The 19,999-nt window shown below is 32.6% G+C and overlaps 1 protein-coding gene across 3 annotated transcripts in view; it reads left to right on the top strand.

Annotated features, from left to right (window-relative positions):
* Positions 1 to 19,999, top strand: part of LOC114336207 (protein Wnt-5b-like) — a 642,835-nt gene that overhangs the window by 443,974 nt on the left and 178,862 nt on the right. The window lies entirely within an intron of this gene.

Here is a 19,999-nt window from a genome sequence, read left to right on the forward strand (position 1 = left end):
AAAGAATTCTGAAAGGCAGAAAACATATGGAATGAATAGATATCTGCTGAGAAGCAAGACTTTAGGTAAAATAGGAACCTGTATAAGACCTTAATAAGACCTGTTGTTACATCGCACCTTGAAAACCATAGGGCAGTAACTGCAAAAATCATAATATTGAGTTATGAGCATTTTAAGTTTTTGTAAAGTTAATTTTATTTACTGTAATTCCAAAAATTAAGCTACAAACCTGGTATTTGGCACAATTGTCTTTAATTTTGCATATTTTTATATGAATTAAGAAGTACGTAAAATTTCCCCCAGGAAATAGGTATTTTAGCACATACGGCCATATGGTTTAAAAAAATATATCAATTTTCGCAAATGATACAGTAAAAATTCATATCAAATAACAGTTTTTTTTTATTTAAGATTGTACTTATTTATTACAAATTTTTAGTGTTAACACTTAATCAAAGTCTTGCATATTATAATCTGTCTGTTCGGTTTCTATTGTTGCATTGGTCATGTGTAACTCTGCATAAAACCTATGATAGTGTTCTTGAATAACATTAGCCTTACATAGTGAGAGTCTACATCTTGTTTTTTTTTAAATTGCATATTCCTGGTGGATGCGAATATGCTTTACTTAGTTCCATATTAGCCACCATCCCTCGTTGTCTTTGCCTTATATTAATGGTTCTGAGCTCTGTATCCTTGAAGCTTGCCTTAACCTGAAACTTATTTTTAAGTGTCTTCTCCATCTAGCTCATCTTATGTCATTCCAGACGACCTGATTTCCTTCTTCGTCAATGTTATAATTGTTCCCCATTTCCTTACATCGTTTTTTAAACTCCAATATATCGGATGTACTCATTTCATTAATTTTATAAAGTTCTCCTGTTTTTTTTTTTGCTGTTTAAACTACTGTGAACCATTGCGCAGGCACGTAAATTGGTCATATTTTAAAGCCTTTTTTTGTTTCTCAATCAAAGAATGCGCTTTGTCAACCGTATTTTGGGAGTGACACGTTATCAAAAATTTGTGGGTAATTTTAGGTATGTTCAATTTCTGTACTGCAGATTGATAAAGATAGACAATATACTTGTTCTTATTTTGCCCAACAACGCTATTTCATTTGAATCACGATTAGCTAGTCGCTCGAACCAAAGACAGAAGTGTCCTGCATTTGTGGTCAAGTAAAAAATTGTGAAATTAAATGTTGATAATCTCCTTTTGTAATAAAATAAAGAGACTTCGCCTGAAGGCGTCGCGTCGGTAGTAATGATTGTAAATCAAAACAAGCAGTGATGCAAGTGTTGGATTTTGCAGATTTTAAGTCATTTATTTCTCTTTCCTATTGAGTTCCACTTCTTGACGGTGAGTATTATAGGTTGTTTCTAATGTCGATTTATCTAGTTAATTTCTGTAACTTTCTCACAGCAAGCAAAAGTATTTTTGGGCTCAAAGAAGTCTATATTAAATTCCGTGTGAAATATGGTCATCATCGTAGCGTAAGTTGCGACCACCGAACCTTTTTTTTGCAAAATTTTATATAATCGCGATGAATATCAGCAAGAGTTTTGTCATCGCTGACGAATTATCTGGTAGGGTAGTACTCTGGGCTAATTAGCAAAATTCATGGAAAAGTTATTTACAGCAATTTTATTGCTGGAATCGAATTATAAGATCCTATATATTAATAATATAGGTATGCAAAGTCCGCAGATAGTGTGCTACTTTTTTATAAACAAAATGGCGCCGACAAATCGTATTTTTTTCAATTATGGCTCTATAACTCCGAAGATTTTAACTTTACAACAAAAACACCCAAACAAAAATTCACCGCAATTAAATTCTGCATATAGATATGTTTTTTACGATTTGCTCCGACGAAAATTTTACTCGGAAAATGCGGGTTTTCCTAACAAAAGCTATAATTTTCAATTAAAGTTTTAGGTAAGTAATTATTAATCAATAATTAAATAACTTAGTGACATCAAAGATTTCTTGGTATAGATTGTAATTCCAGAAGCCAATGAAAATTAAACGAATATTTTAGCAACAATTCAATTGTTAATTAACAATTTACGATCTCAATAATAACCAAAATAATCATGATACATTGATCAAACTTATAAAGATTATAAAGATGAGATGCTTGTTTAATACTTTATGGACAAAATATAAATTTTTCTTTTTTTTTTGCATAATCTTTAAATTTTGAAAAAAAATAGTTATAATAAGTTGGTCTAATTAGTAAAGTACAAAGAAAGGTTATTTACCAGCAATTTTATTGCTTTAATCCAATTATAAGATCTTATATATTATTAATATAGGTACGCAAAGTCCACAGATAGTGTGCTACTTTTTTTATAAACAAAATGGCGCCGACAAATCGTATTATTTTCAATTATTGCTCTATAACTCCGAAGATTTTAACTTTACACCAAAAATACTCAAATAAAAATTCACCCCAATTTAATTCTACATAGAGGCATGTTTTTCCCGATTTGCTCCGACGAAAATTTTCCTCGGAAAATGTGGGTTTTCCCAACAAAATCTCGAATTTTCAAATCAATTTTTTGGGCCAGTAATTATTTATCAATAATTATATAGCTTGGTGAAATAAAAGCTTTCTTGGTATAGATTATAAATTCAGAAGCCGGTTAAAATTATATGAATATTTTAGCAACAATTCAATTGTTAATTAACAATTTACAGTCGCAATAACAACCAAAATAATCATGAGACATTGATCAAACTTAGAAAGATTATAAAGGTGTGATGCCTATTTAATATTTTGTCGACAAAATATAAATTTTTCATTTTTTTGCATAATCTTTAAATGTTTAAAAAAATTGTTATTAACAAATTAACATTTCTTAGAAATTGTTTATTATATTCTAATTTTAAAAAGTACTTAAAATGCGTATTTCATAGGTCTTCAAAATAAATGCTTTAAAAAAATTTTCCAACCATTTGCAGAAAAGTTAGGAAACAGCAAAATAAATATACGATATCTCCATTGTTTATAATTTGTTTTAATTGTTTCAAAGCTTGAAAGTGAGTCTATGGTACAATCTAATTACTCACAAAGAATGTCAAAAATTAGTGCAATGGTTATATTTTAATCAAAGATTAAAAATACTTTTTTTTGTAATTTTTAGCGCGAAAGTAGGCTTGATACAGAGCCGGAGATAAAATGTTCACTCGAAGCGACTGACACGCTTAAACGTGCGCGAGTTGTGTATGTGGGCGGGTAGCTACGGTACTGTATTATTCTACTTTCGCGCGTGTAAATTACAAAAAAATATATTTATAATCTTTAATTAAAATATAACCATTAAGCTGATAATCGATATTGTTTTATAAATAATTAGCTTGTACTTTAAACTCACTTCTACGCTTTGAAAGAATTAAAAAATATATGAACACCGTAGTAATCGTATGTTTACTTTGCTGTTTCATAATTTTTTTGCAAATGGTTGCAAAAAAGTTTTAAAGCATTCATTTTCAAGATATTTGAAATGCGTATTTTAGCTATTTTTTAAAATTATAATATAATAAAAACTTTCTGAGAAACGTTAATTTGTTTATAACTATTTTTTTAAACATTTAAAGATTATGCAAAAAAAATAAAAAAATAATATTTTGTCGACAAAATGTTAAATAGGCATCTCATCTTTATAAGATTTCAAAGTTTGATCAGTGTATCATAATTATTTTGGTTATTATTGCGACCGTAAATTATTAATTAACAATTGAATTGTTGCTAAAATATTCGTTTAATTTTCACCAACTTCTGGAACTATAATCTAAACCAAAAAAGATTTTAAGTCACCAAATTATATAATTATTGATAAATAATTACTTATCTAAAACTTTATTTGAAAATTAAAGATTTTGTTGGGAAAACCCGCATTTTCCGAGGAAAATTTTCGTCGGAGCAGATCGGGAAAAACACGTCTCTATGCAGAATTTAATCACGGTGAATTTTTATTTGAGTGTTTTTGTTGTAAAGTTAAAATCTTCGGAGTTCTAGAGCAATAATTGAAAAAAACACGATTTTCGGGCGCCATTTTGTTTATAAAAAAAGTAGCACACTATCTGAGGACTTTGCATACCTATATTATTAATATATAGGATCTTATAATTCGATTCCAGCAATAAAATTGCTGGTAAATAACTTTTCCCAAAAATGGCCTATTCTCCGATAATCAGCCCAGACTATAGTGAGATCCCACTGTAGGAATGGACTCGATGTAAATCATTATGTATTGTTTCACGACCTCGTTGATTCTTTTTCCATTCTTATGAGTTCTTCGCTTTTCTTTTGGGATAAACCCATCTGCAGTACGACGTTGTATATCAATTTGTTATAGTCTTGTCGCTTATTTCCAGTGTTGCAATGAAATCTCTATGCAGCACTCTATGTTTTGTTGCCTTCAAAGGATGTTTCCTTAGTAGATCTTGCTTTCATTTTACGAGCGTGGGTCACATTTTGCACATATTGCCCTATAGGTCTGAGGTTTTGTTCCAATTTTAGAACCGTAGAGCATCAACTACTGCAGATAATGCCTGATGGTATAAAAAGAAGAATCGATTTTTGACAAAAGCCATAGGGATGTATGTTTCTGGTGCCGAACTTAAAATTTTTTGCAGAGGCTGCTATATAGCATTAAAAAATAGATTTTTTTCCTATTAGACTGCATTCAAAGGTCATTTCATGAAAAAATTGCAGATATTGCCTTATGGTTTTCAAGGTGCGACATATGGGATGGAAACAACGACGATTAAAAAGAAAGATGAAGATATCATTCTAAAATTTGAAAGAAAAATAATGAGAACTGGGCCACAATGTAACAAAAGAGAGAGTAATAAGAATGAAAACAAATGCCGAAATTGAAGAAAAATTAAAGAGAGAAAATATATATACAGATACAAAAAATTAACTTAACTCAAATAGGGGACATTTAGGCGTCCCGAGAGACTTTTTCGGGACCCGGGACAAATCGTTAAAAAACGGGACAATCCCGTTTTTACGGGACATTTGGTCACCCTATGCTAGTAGCATCTTTGGTAATTATTTTGATAATTACCCGGAAAGAATGAAATGATTTGATTTCAGTTCAGTGCCTCTACCCAGGTGCTCCGATGAGGAAAGGGCTATTCCGAAATACGTATAAGCACATAGTAGAGGCTCTGTACTGTAATCAAATCTGAACCATCTTTTCTTTTCTTTTAGTTTATACTTTATTCACCTTTGGTGGATATTAAAGGAAATAGTTCGCTAAGAATATTATCACGGTGAACGACAGGACGTGAAATGCAATTTAGATTTCCCTTGTCGAGTATTTCGCCACTCTGTTATGCTTTATTTTTCCAACTTAAAAAGATCACAGGATAAATTTTCGAATTTTATGTTCTGACTTATTAGACTTTTGATCAATAGAATTCTTCAGAACCTCTGCAGACAGAGTTAAATTAGCCATGAGGTTCGCCAATGTAAGGATGAGGCACATGAAGAAGAAGAAGGTTAGTACCAAACTTACTGTAATAAAATGCTACCAAAGTAATAAATTAATCCAACAATTTTTTCTGATGATAAATGTATATTATGATCACACCGTTATTTATAATTGTGGTGTTAATTTACAGGGTGTATCAAAAAGGCAAGTCATACATTACATCACATATTCTGGGAGCAAAATAGTCCGATTGAACCTAACTCACCTTATACGGCTGGTACACGATCATTAATAATGACATTACTAGTAATGACATTACTTACGAAATTCACATCATTCCATATCTCATTACTCTTCAACCCTACACAATCATTTTTACTGCCATTACTTTTCTTCAATATGTTTTTGCGGTCTTTGCGAAAAATGCGAAAATACGCATTTTGGAGGCTCGAAAATTCATGTGTAAATTAATAAAGTGCCTACATGTAAGTTTAAACATTAAAAATTTCAAGATTATGAAATGTAGTCGGGGCTTATTTTAATTTAGACCGTTTCTGTCGCACTATATGATTGATGTATTTAATTAGCACATTGGTAATAATTAATTGAATAAATAAATAACTTATTTAAAAAAACTACATATGTTATATGTTAATAATAAATTATAAAATTTTTGTCATTTGTTGATATTTGTTGGTAATTTTTCGCAAAAGTACGTAAAATCGGCGGGTGTAATTTCCTCACCAAAATAATCTTTTGCCTGCGCGCGTTTATAAGGGTATGTCATAATCCCACAGGTATTTTCCTCACCAAGATCAAAATGGTTATTTCAATTATTTCAGGTAGATTTTACTATAAGGCATTCAATTGAATTATTTATCTACTATTAAATTACAGTAGGTACCTATAATTATAATAATTAATTAATTAATTATAGTATTTTATTTTTAGTCACAATTGGAATTTTGACAAAAATGACATGTTTAATAGAAAGTGATCGCGGCAAACCTTACGCGGTATTGGTATTTGAAAATTTTATTTTTTATAAAGTGAAAGTTTTAAAAAGTGAAGAAGTCTTCTGGAGGATAAAACAACTTGTAGTGCGAAATTTTTTACCATTGGTGCAACTTTTACAATATCTAGAAGTAGCCGACAACATAATCATGAACCAGATTGTCAGAAGTTAGATCGAAAAATTGTTTCTAACTATTGTAAACGTAAAGCCGAAGAGAATTGAAAAACAAGCAAAAATTATACGCCAAGCACTTGCAGCTAATTTGTCTGAAACAATTACTATAGGTCTGGATCCCGCGTATGAAAAAAAAGTTGATTAATAGCAAGCTGAAAATTTGTTAATAGCTTAAGGGTGTCTAGTCGGATAAACTTTGATATATGGGAACACTGGAGCAGGGGCAGTTATAATTGTGGAACAGGTTAAAAATTTGGAACAGTCAGACCACGAAAACGGCACATTCTTTTTTGTCCGACAGAACAAACTTAAACTATTCGAACAGAGATTAAACTCTCATGCAAAAATCAGACTGCTATTTATCACCTATGATAATTCCTGTCATTTGACATATTCTACATGTTCCACTCATTAAAACGCCCATTTCATGATAAATAGCATTCTGATTTTTGCATGAGAGTTTAATCTCTGTTCGGAGAGTTTAAGTCTGTTCTGTCGGACAAAATAAATGTGCCGTTTTCGTGGTCTGACCGTTCCAAATTTTTAACCTGTTCCGCAATTAAAACTTCCCCTGTTCCAGTGTTCCCATATATCAAAGTTTGTCCGACTAGACACCCTTAAGCTATTAACAAATTTTCAGCTTGCTATTAATCAACTTTTTTTTCATACGCGGGATCCAGACCTACTACGATTGTTGTCAGTTACATAAGAAAAAATATATAATTATCGACGAAAAATGATGCCTGGTCGACTTCCTTCCAATATTGATGAGGTTCAAGAATTTGTGACGGAGTGTGCTCAAAAAACAACCAAGAGGGAAAGTTTTCTCTTTATAAACTGTGTCAAAAGTAGGATAATTGTATTTAGTTGTGAAACAAATATAAGACTTTTAGCTACATTGAATTTTATTATATGGATGGCACACTGCAATTATTCGTTATTCATGGGCTAATTAATGGGCATTATATTTCTTTATTATACCTACTGTTTACTGCCAAACAAAAAAACAGAAATTTACAACAATATTTTTTATTTGTTAAAATCAGAAATTTTTAAAGCTCTCAAAATTTAGTATAATGCTAGTAAAATTTTTGAAGATTTTGAAAAGGAATGCAATCATTGAAATGTGTCCGAACACTGAAATACATGGCTGTAAATTTCACCTACACTAAGCTTAGTATAGAAATGTCTTGGTCTCTTGATTTAATATCAGAATATAAAAATGATTCTGAAAGAGGCAAGTGGCTCAAACATACTTTTGGCCTTACATATAAAACCACAAGACGTATCAGATTGTTTTGTGTTTGATTTAATGTCATGAAAACCACGAAATGAAATTTAAGATAGGTATATTCTCCCCATATTTGTGGACAGAGGCAAATTCTTCTGCTATTCGTATTACGAATGCTTGCAAATCTTTTCATTCGCATTTTAATTTATCGTTTTGTAATACGCATCCATCCATATATTTTCTTTGAAAAAATTAAAGAATTTCAGGTAGTTAAAATGTTAAAATTTAAAGTTTGCATATTGCAAAACCTATCAAAGATAAACAAGTTAAACTGAAATTGAAAAATGTAGTAAATTTATTAATAAGATATCAGTCTAATCAAATGACAAGAATGGATTTTGTAAAGTGTCTGTCTTATCATAATAAATATTAAATAATAATTTATACGTCTTGCATACTATCTATATTATAAACTATTATTATAATGTAAGGAAATTAATGTCTTGTATTCGGATTTCGGATGCTTTCATAATAGACATTCTTAAATTAAACCTATATTTTTATTTTATTACCTGAGTGAGTTGGTGAGGAAAATACCTACCGGATTAATAGTAACCTTTAAATTTGGTGAGGAAAATACCTGTCGGATTATATGTTTTTACTGGTTGGTGAGGAATTTACCTCCGCCCCGTAAAATATGTATAAAAGCGACAGAGATGCGTCACCATTTAGTGTCACGTAGAGCGGCGCAACGGCTTAATGTCAAGTGGACGCGCATAATTATCAATAAAAAAATAAGAGTCTAAATTGAAATGAGCCCCTATTACTCGTCAGAATCTTGAACTATAGTGTTTAAGCTTCAATTTAGGCATTTGCAACCTAAAAAATTATAATTTACATATGAGTTTTCAAGCCTGAAAAATGCGTATTTTCGCATTTTTTTAGATTCTAAATCGCTTACAAGTCGAGAAGTATGAGAAAAATGATAAAAGACAGGTTTTGTTTAAACTGACCCGGCAAATCTAAAAAAATATTTTTCGGGGCAAAAAAATAATTTTTTGAATTTGTTTAAAAACATTCTTATCACTAGAAAGTCGGAGGGGCCAATTTGGCCCCTGTTGAAATTTGAAGTTATTGTAGTTTTTTTATTCGAGGCAATAATAGTTTCATATTTTATGACTTTTAATATTATGATACAAAGCCTTATTAAACACAAAAAAATATTGCTCACTAAATGTATTAAATGGGTTTTCTAATAAATCTACCACAGAAGTCTGAAGGGGTCAAATTGGCCCTGTGTACCTAAGTTATTATCGTTTTCTCGGAAATTCGACGAGTCTTTCTTTCAAATTCCTTCGGATGGGTAAAATTATATTTATGTATGTTTGTTGCTTGTTTATTGTATTATACTGGTACTGATCATCTACGCAATAAAGATACAATTGTTGGTGAACACGTTGTTTTGCGGATAATGGAAAATCAACTGGGAAAGGGCAAAATTCTTACAACAGATAACTACTTCACTTCGTTGAAATTGGACAAGACATTGCAAAAGAAATTAACAAGTCTTGTGGGTACTTTGAATCTCAACAGAAAGAAAGATTTTCTAAGCGTAAAGTGTGAAAATAGAGAATTGTATGTTGCCCATATATTCGAGAAGACTTACTGAATACTAAGAAAATAGTGACAAAAATGTGATTTTGTTGAGCTCGTTACATCAATCAAAGCATGTTGCTATCTACGGAAAAAAACTTCTTGAAACAGTATATTTTTATAAACAAACCCAATATGGGGTTGGTGTAGAGAACCAAATGGCGCGTCTTTATAATACCAAAATTATTTCAAGACGATGGCCTATTCATAATATATGTTTTATGATACTCTTGACTTAGAAGCAATGAATGCATGGATCAGTCTTCGTATATTAATTCGTCGGCTGTGTGAATAATTATGGGCTGCATACCTTGCTTCCCAAAATATGGTACTACAGCCAGCAACATCGGTTCTACCAACAACCATTACTTCCAATCAGTGCAGAGTCCAATCAGGGCTGTAACAAGGCACAATATGGCAAATGTCAAAAATTGCAAATGGTATGGTGTTCCAAATGTTTTAGATAGGCAGAAAATGTGTTAAACAATGAAACTAAAAAATAAAATCAGATTCTCTCGTCTAGACTTGATATAATTTCTTTAAACTGAGTTTTTATTGATTTAAGAACTTGGGGCCAAAATGATCCCTTCGGACTTTCTAGGTAGGTAAGCTAAGCCAGACTTTCTAGAACAATAACTGTCCAAAATTTGGCCCAATACCCTTCTGGCTTGTTTAAAGGGGACATTTTTGACAGGAATCTACAAAGAAATCGAATCACAGTATGGACTAGGTAACTCTTCATAAGTTGCAATAAAATTTTGCAAAAACCCTTCACCGATTTTGCAAAAACCCTCCGATATCTACATGTTACTTTCATAACTTCTGAGAGAGACTTCTTCAACAGAGAGACTGAGTAATGATATGGCAATGATTCACCGCTCCGTACACTATCATTAGTAATGACAGTATTCCCTCCCATTTACAGTAATGATCTGGCGAAATTAGAAAATCCGCATTCGCATCATTACTGTTTGTCATTCCAACTTTGTCATTTGTCAACCTTACACGATCAATATTAATATCATTCTGATAAAGTAATGTCGTTATTAATGACCATGTAAGGACTCTGTTAGTACAAATGTGCGCGTAAAAAAATTACAGCCTTTTGAATTTACAAAATGAAAATCAGTTTTTTCCAATATATCCAAAAATTATTTAATTAGAAAAATTTTTCATTGAAAATGGACATGCGGCATTCTTATGTCAGGAATATCTGTATTATTAGGAATACCATCTTATGGCAGGAACATAATACATTATTTTACATTATAACATTTAGTGTTGCCCAAAATCGGTCTTGGTCTTGCAGTTTTGGTCTTGTTCTTGCGTTTTCGAAAGACCAAGACCAAGATCAAGACCAAGACCGCCTAATTTTAGCAAGACCAAGACCAAGACTTAACATGCAAGACTTAAGCAAGAACAAGACTAAGCCTGCGAGACTCTTGCGTCTTGCGATTAGAACTGAAAGTCGTTTTAGGGAGTATATAGGAGAATAAAATATTTTGCACATCTTAAACAGCAGACGATTTCTTTGCTCTGAACTTAATTGTCTAGGTTTTTGGTACGAGTGTACCAATCAAACTGTGTTTTTAAATACATATTTTCTTAACATTCTGTTTTTTAATTCATTCGTTTATGTTGTATAAGTATGGTAACCTTACAGGGTAATTCAGCACGAAAAATAATGACAGTTTGATTTGATTTATAAACATAGGTATGTCCTATTAGAGGTAAAATTCAATAGCTACACTTTGTACTTGATGAGTTTTTCCATGAACACAATTATTGGATATTGAGAAGTTAATGAATTTATCTCCATGAAGTATCATGACGTTGGGATTCAAAATGAAATAGGTAATGAATACAATGTTAATAAATAATTATTAAGTACATAAATAAGTTTATACAAAACAGTTGCCTCTATAGAAAATCACATGTGATAGAAACAGAAGTAATGGTACTGTTAAAATATCAACATCCATTTTATACATACAAAGGTACCTATACAAAATTTTGCTGACTTACAACTACTAACGACCTATCAAAAATAATAGTCTATTCTTTAAAAAATAATCAATAAGTTTGGTTGTTTGAAAATAAATGCCATTATTTTCGGCGACAGCCACAAAAGTCGCCTGCTTAACCATAAAATAGATAATGTTACCCATTATGTAAGCGTAGGCTATCTGTTACAAAGAAATTGAAACCCATATTTTTTTAATCAATCGCCGAACAGATAATACACACGAATAATATACAGTTTCAACAATACAATATAACACACAAGTCGCCTGCTTGATCGCAAAATAGATTATGTAAAATATTTGCTACAAAGAAATAATTTAAGCTCATTTCTTTAATCAATCGCCGAATAGATAATGAACACAGAAATAATAAACAGTTACGTTTAATAATGTATTGTTTGAAAGATCACTAAATAATATGTATTACCGATTCGGCACTCCAGATTGTAAGGAAAAATTCACTACGGGCAATAATAAGTTTTAATGAGTTTTACCTTAAAACCGAAATTCACAATCATGCACTTAGTGAAGTATACCATAAATTATCTCAGCAATTAGAATAGAGCCCCAGTTGATTTCTTCAGAGCTGGACAGTACCGTATTGAGTTCAAATTGATGAAAATGTCAAAATCTCAAAAAAGTGCACTTTGTGAGTTTCACCTCTAATAGGAGGGTATGTCCGCAAATGCTTCGTTTCCGAAATAGGGGTATTAAAATTTTTCTTACAAACTGAGGATTTATTTATTGCTCTAAAACCGGTTGAGATATGCAAATGAAATTTGGTGAGTTTTATGAGGTAGTTATTACGCATTTTTGACATACAATTAAGAATTATTCACCATTGGCATGCATACGTAAAAGTCATGCGTCATTTTAACATGACTCGTTTGTTTAGAATTACCCCTTAAAGTTTGCCATACTTATTTAAAAACACCCTGTATTAATGGAAAACATGGCTAGTCGATAAAATACCTAACTTTTTTGTTATACAACATAAGCGAATGAATCAAAAACAGAATGTTAAGAAAACATTAGACTATAGTTGGGTTTTAATTTCAGTATTTTATATGCTAGAATATTCCACAAAATGATGTGAACTTTGAGAAAAAAACACAGTTTAATTGGTATACCCGGTATCCGGTATACAATGACACTTTACCTGTCTAGCAACAATATTTTTCCAGCGATATTGTTAAAGAATACGGCTATATAGCCTTATGAATAAGGCTAACAAGTGAGATATTGAAGAGTAAGTTTCACTCTGCTTGTGAAGCAGCTGACGTGCTATAAAATCTGAAACCCATACTGGTCTGTCCAACCCAACGTAGTGGATAAAAATTAGAACTGGCATACCGTGCAGATCTGTCACCGAATTGAATGCTTTTCAAATCACAGATAGTGAATAGCAAATACACTAAAAAATGCATGTTTCTAATAAACTTTAGTTAGTTAGAATATGGGCACGGATCACTTACACCGTGAGTTCAAACCCCACCCGGTGTCAGATATTTATTAATTTGGTTGGTTTTTCCTATGGCTATGATATTCAATCTTAAAATGTACCTACTCTTTTACGTTGTTCTAAGATATGCAATATGCTAATGGGCAACTGCGAGACTTGAAAGACTCTTGCTGCAAGACCAAGACCAAGACCAAGACCGGGAGCGCAATACAAAGACCAAGACCAAGACCAGGTGAACTGGCGCAAGACCAAGACCAAGACTATTTAAGTCTCGTCTTGGTCTTGCATTTGGGCAACACTAATAACATATATAACTGTATCTTTGTACGTCTTGTTAGTTGTTTCAATTTAATAAGGTTTTTAAGGGCGAAAACACATCTGTTATTGTTTTTAGTTATTGCTGTTCCAAGATACTTAAATAGAGTAATATTAGATTATGCAGAATTGCTTTGTCCAGAATAATTGTTGAAAGTACGATTCCTTCGGGGAAGAAGGTTAGTTCTTTCGGTCCGATTACTATTGCGTTGATTGTGATTATTCTATCTTTATTCGTTTCAACAGTTTAACCCATTTCTTTATTAAGACTAAACCAACATCTACAATGTAGGCTTTTTTCACATCAATACGACAGTCGTGTATACGATCATCAGGGGCGAAGAGTATACGGCAGCGTTTCCCAAATGGTGGGTCGCGACCCGGTACCGGGCCACGAAAGCAAAATGCCGGGTCGCCTCGCCGTTTCACATGAACATCTTTTTTTACACTGCGAAGTGCGGTGACTATGAAAAGGGAATGTTTAAAAAAAACTTTAATTGAATTAATTGAATAATTGAAGGAAGAAATTTCAATATTCTTAGAACAACACCCACTGGGCCAACGGCTAGGGATGCAATATTTCAATTTAAAGACAGTTTTCATGATGTCAATCGGTTAAACAAGGTAGCCTATATTTGTTATATTTTTGACTTCATCAACAATTTAAATATGACATTACAAGGTAGCAATGTAGTACAAGAGAAGGTGAAAGCTGCAACAAAAAAATATTTGCTTAATTTGTGGACACGTTGCGCGGAAGCAGAAAATTACAAATCTAACAGAACTTCAAAAAGTGTATAATGTGAATTCATTGCCGAATGTTATTTCAGCGGCTTTCAATGAACACCTGCCAGGACTGGGGGCAAATCTGAAGGGATATTTTCCCGCATCCATAGCAACAAAGCATGGATAAGGAATCTATTTACAGTGGACGTAGAATCCAAGACAGGACTTGCGGATTTATATTGAGTCAGTAATTGAACTATCGTGTGATAGGGTTCTCAAAGATATATTTGACAAAATTCCACTGATATATTTTTAGCTGTCCTGCCGCCAGAAGTACCCAGTTTTAGCAGAAAAAGCGATAAAATTTCTAATTCCTATCGTTACAACCTGTACGTGTGAGGCAGGGTTTTCACTGTTCAACACTGGTTTTCCCCAAAAATAAATATAGGAACCGTTTGGAAGTCGAACCGGCCTGATCATAAAATTAACATCTTTTTCTCCAAACGTGAAGTTTTTAGTGAACCAGAAACAACTGCATACTTCTCATTAATAAAGTATTTGATTATTATTTTGTTTTGTTACATTTTTGTTTGAGCTAATGATTTTTTATTAATAGGTATATAAAACTATAATAGATATTTAAATATGTTTCCTTGTATACGTACGCCAGGATATGCAAAAAATTAGTGGGTCACACAGGATGACAACAAAAATAACCGGGCCACGGAAAAATAAGTTTGGGAACCGCTGGTATACGGAGCTATTCATACTAGTACGACGTATGTCGTATGTCGTGTGTCGTCTAAACGACACACGACAGTCGTGAGACCGCGTAGGGAAGACGACACTTCCCACTGCCCACTGCGTTCATCCGGCTGTCGTGTTGTTCGAACGACATCGGATAGATGGAGGCAAGGCGAGCTACTGGAGCTGTTCACATCAATCCAGCAGGTTGTGTAGAAGTGTAGACGACAATTTTGTTAGTTCAGTGTACACAGTGAATTGAATTTGAATGGTTGATATTAGTGATGTAACGAATGTTCGTATTCGCATTCGCATCCGCATTCGCGAAATTTGTGCGAATATTTTGCGAATATGAAAATGAGAAAAAAAATAATTTAAAGATAATATTAGGTTAATGAAATCAAAATCTATTCACTTCTCATCTTTTTTTATTAAGAAAAGGTAACTTATCCTCAAACATGCAGCTACTCTCAAATGGAAATATGCAGGACACAACAGCAGGCAAAAAGACGGAAGATGGAATGAAGCGATAACTCACTGGAGACCTTGGGACTACAAAAGAGGAAAGGGGCAGATCACAGACGAGATGGTCGAATGACCTAAAGAGATACGCAGCGACCAGATCGACAGCATTAGCACTGAACCGAGAAGAGTGGAAAAGTAAGGGGGAGGCCTACGTTCAACTTTGGACAAATGAAGGGCAATATATAGATAGAACTTAACCTTGTATAATCACATTATCAGCCTTCACTTTTTTTTAATATTTGGTATTATGTAATAAAGCTTAAGATTCAGATTGATTTACACTAAATATCAATTAACTTTTCATTAAAAATTTAGGAAACGTTACAAAAATAAAAACAAATTAAAAGAAACTGGACATTCGCATTCGCATTCGCATTCGCGAATGTCAGTAGCATTATAAAAAATTCGTTACATCACTGGTTGACATCGACATTGAAATGTTAATAACCTTTTTAGTCTGGATTTGTCAGAATAACAGTTTTTTAAATAGTTAAAAAACTTTTCTTGATCTTGATTTAAATCTTCAAAAAGTAAATGAAATTGATTTGATGCACCCAATACAACCTATTTCTTCTTTGTTTTCTTTTTAATCTTCTATACACCACTACCCAAAGCAGCAAGTCACTGCGATCCATATTACTTCTTACTACTTCAACAATATCATGTTAAATGACTCGGACTGAGACCACACCACTGTCGTGTTAATGTGAAATGATCCTATTCATCATTTAAAAATCTTTATGTTTGGTGAATTCAATTTGAATGGTTGATATCGACATTGAAATGTTAATAACCTTTTTAATCTGGATTTGTCAGAATAACAGTTTTTTAAATAGTTAAAAAACTTTTCTTGATCTTGATTTAAATCTTCAAAAAGTAAATGAAATTGATTTGATGCACCCAATACAACCTACTCCTTCTTTGTTTTCTTTTTAATCTTCTATACACCACTACCCAAAGCAGCAAGTCACTGCGATCCATATTACTTCTTACTACTACGACAACGATATCATGTTAAATGACTTGGACTGAGACCACACGACTGTCGTGTTAATGTGAAATGATCCTACTCATCGTTTAAAAAATCTTTATGTTTGGTGATAAAAGCTTTCATATCTCCTTCTTACATACACAGGATTTAAGTTGTATGGGACAACCTGGTTAACATTCATATTTCGTTTCTGCATTGGTTTCCCAGGTTTTTGGCGAAAGTGTTAAGTATTTAATTACAACTTCATGTGAGTGCTTGTAGGTCATAAATTCATAGTGTAAATTACATGAGATTGGTCATCAATAACCCTTATATCGTAAATAACGATTCGTATTACGTTAACGACGTCAACACTTAGTTATGAATTACACCGAAACATTCATCACCTCATAAGTAGACTGTGGAAAGGATAAAAGAACGTTATTTATATCTTAGATGATGTTGATGAAATTAACATACTTTGGACACTAGATATTACTCACTACAGGACGTCTGATTTGAAATTGCGAATAAGTACGTTAGGTGAAAAAATTTAATACAGTGAACTTCTCCAAAAACGGACACCAACGGGGAAAAATAATTGTCCGTTGCGTAATCGCTTAATCAATAATTGAAATAAACAGGAGGTTTCGATTTGCTTGCTGTTTAATTATATATTTTCGTATTTGCATATAGTGGAGTCACTGAAGGTGGATATGAGCTGTTATCTCCGATTTCGTTGAACCTCCATCGATTTGCATGAAAATTGGTGAGTGGTTAGAGGATATCTCAAGGAACAAAGGTGACATGGTGCCAACTTGCGCTTTTACCCTGGGGGTGGATGCCACCCCTTCTCGAGGGTGAAAACTATTTTATTAAAAATAACCCGATAATTCGATAGAGAGACAAATTTCAAGCAAAATTTGTTATATAAAGTTATTAAAATAAATCAAAACTTTTTCAGTTATTAAAGATCAAAGATTTTAATTTTTCTTGAGAAAAATGCATGCTTTAACCAATTTTTCATCAATAACTCAAAACGTGTAAGTTTTTACAAAAAAGTTAATTATCAAAATTGAAGCTAATAAAAAATAAAATAAACCCCTTACTGCAAAAACCTTTTAATGTTAACTAAAAGTGAGTTATAGGTACTAATTTATTTTTTTTTTCGGCGAGTAAAAAACTCTAATTATTCAAGCTGAAATACCGAAAAATTTATGCATTTTATAACATAAACTTAAGAAACATTTGTCAAAGTACTTAAAAATATCTATTAAATGAGCCCCCGAACATGTTGATAGCGTTAAAATTTACGCTCCAAAATTTTTTCAAAATTTATCTTTTCAAAATTTTTTCAAAAAATGTTATTGTTTTTTTTTTAATAACTCCGTTCGTGTTTGAAAGTTCATCAGTTGAACATCAGGTTTATCTAGAAACTGTTTGAAAGTTTATTCCAAGTGCTATTTAAGCACGTTGAAATTAATCTTTTAAACCCCTTACTTTTTTAAAAATAAAAGGTTAAATGACCCCGGTTGCATGGTTCCCACAGCAAAATTTAAGATTTAAACGTTTCTATATCGGTTATTTTTTTACCCTATAGAAATAGTAAAACAGGTAAAATATTTGGCACAGAAAAATCTTAAATTTGGTTGTAAATAATTTTTTACGTATATTGAATATTTTTGGAGTTATTATCAAAAGAATATGAGAACTACAATTATTTTAAAAAATTATGATTTTTTATAATTATATATTTTTTTCAAAAATATGCATTCTAAGCCGGTCAAAATTATCGAACACATTACTTATGCTAATATAAAGAAGTTCTTGTAAGGATTACTATAAATTTTAATTTTTGTGGAAATGGCATATGTTTTATTTTTCACTTTTTCCTAAAAAATTCGAAACGGTTCTTTTATTTTCATTATAACTTGCTTAATTTTGACGCTATTACCTTGTTCTGAATCTCATTTGATAGGTATTCCGAAGTACTTTGGCAAATGTTTAGCAGGAATATTTTATGCATTGCATCGTTTTCCCAATATGTCAGACCATGGAGTTTAGGGTGTCTACATTGTAAAAATTACGTGAACCTTATCCTCCATGCTATGGCATGCTGGACGAGCCATACAGTCTGTAGTCAACACCCCGAAGTATGAGCGGGAACACAAAGCGTACCAATACTCATACGCTTATGAAACGCACCTGGCGGATCATAAGGGCCTTCACATTTTACTCTTCTTCAACTTGTCTTGAGTGAAATGTCTTTAATCTTTTCTATCAGCCTCTCTTGGCTAACTCTTGTTTTTTTCCGACCCCGAATGGCGATTAGGTTTCCGAAGGCAGACGGGTCACTATATTTCTTTCTACTACAGATTCTTCCCATATACACCTTTTTCCCTCCCCATCTTACCCAACAAAATATGGAGAAAACCAGATGCAAAAAATCCGTAAGTTAAGGTGGAAGCTATCGTGCTAAAAACTGAATGGTCGCACGTCACGCGGCCGCTAACGATGCTCTTGGGACACCGGGCGAAATCCCATTGAAAATTAGCCTTGTTCCTGTACGCGGGGCTCTACAGGAATCGACAACGATCCCCAGCTACTCGTGGGAATAAATATGAATACTCACCAACATGCAAGGCAAGCACGGTGTTTAAATGCCACAAACCCGACCAGTGTAAACTAACCCTATTCAAAGTGCGTCAAAAATATAAACCTCAACATCGCCACATATAATGCTCGGTCGCTCTCTACCGAAGAAAGGTTCGAAGAAATGGAGGAAGAACTTTCAAAAGTGAATTGGGATATTGTGGGTATCAGCGAAGTTAGAAAAAAAGGAGATAATCTTATCTCACTCCCATCAGGCCATCTGTGGTACTACAAAGGAGAAGAGGAATCGACAGTCGGAGGAGTCGGCTTCTTTGTTCACAAAAGAATTGCGAACAGAATTGTGTCAATAAACCAAATATCAACAAGGGTGGTCTACTTAAACATCAAAATGAGCACCAGATATATCCTAAAGTTCATTCAAGTATACGCACCTACTACAGGCCATTCAGATGAAGAAGTCCAAATATTCTACGACCAAATATCCTGTGCAATCAAGGAAAATCCTGGCCACTTCTTAATAATAGGCGGTGATTTCAACGCCAAAATAGGTACCAAGGAAGACCCCTCTGAAATAATATTGGGAAATTTTGGAAGCGAAGGCAGAAATGATAGAGGCAAACAACTGTTAACTTTTCTTTTGGAAAACAATCTCTATCAAATGAACAGCTTCTTTAAAAAGAAAAAACACAGAAGATGGACCTGGGAAAGTCCAGATGGAAAAACAAGGAACGAAATCGACTATTTCTTAACAAATAAAAAAGAATTATGTAAAGACGTAAATGTGTTAAACCAGTTCAGCACAAGCAGTGATCACAGGTTAGTAAGAGCTAAAATAACGATATCGATCGAAAAGGAAAGACTCAAAATGATAAATAAGAAACACCCAAAGAAATGGGTAAAACCAACTAATATTCTGGAGTTCGAAAAATATATTAATGATACATTGAAAGATACAACAACAACAGACATTAATATACTGAACAAGCAAATAATCACCACAATACAACAGGCTCAAACTAAATACTGTCCAACAAACCAAAAAGATGAAAAACTAAGTCAACCTACTAAAACCCTTATAGAACTAAGACGACAGATGA

Source organism: Diabrotica virgifera, chromosome 8 (genome assembly GCF_917563875.1).
Source record: "Diabrotica virgifera virgifera chromosome 8, PGI_DIABVI_V3a".
In the NCBI taxonomy this organism is placed as follows: domain Eukaryota; kingdom Metazoa; phylum Arthropoda; class Insecta; order Coleoptera; family Chrysomelidae; genus Diabrotica; species Diabrotica virgifera.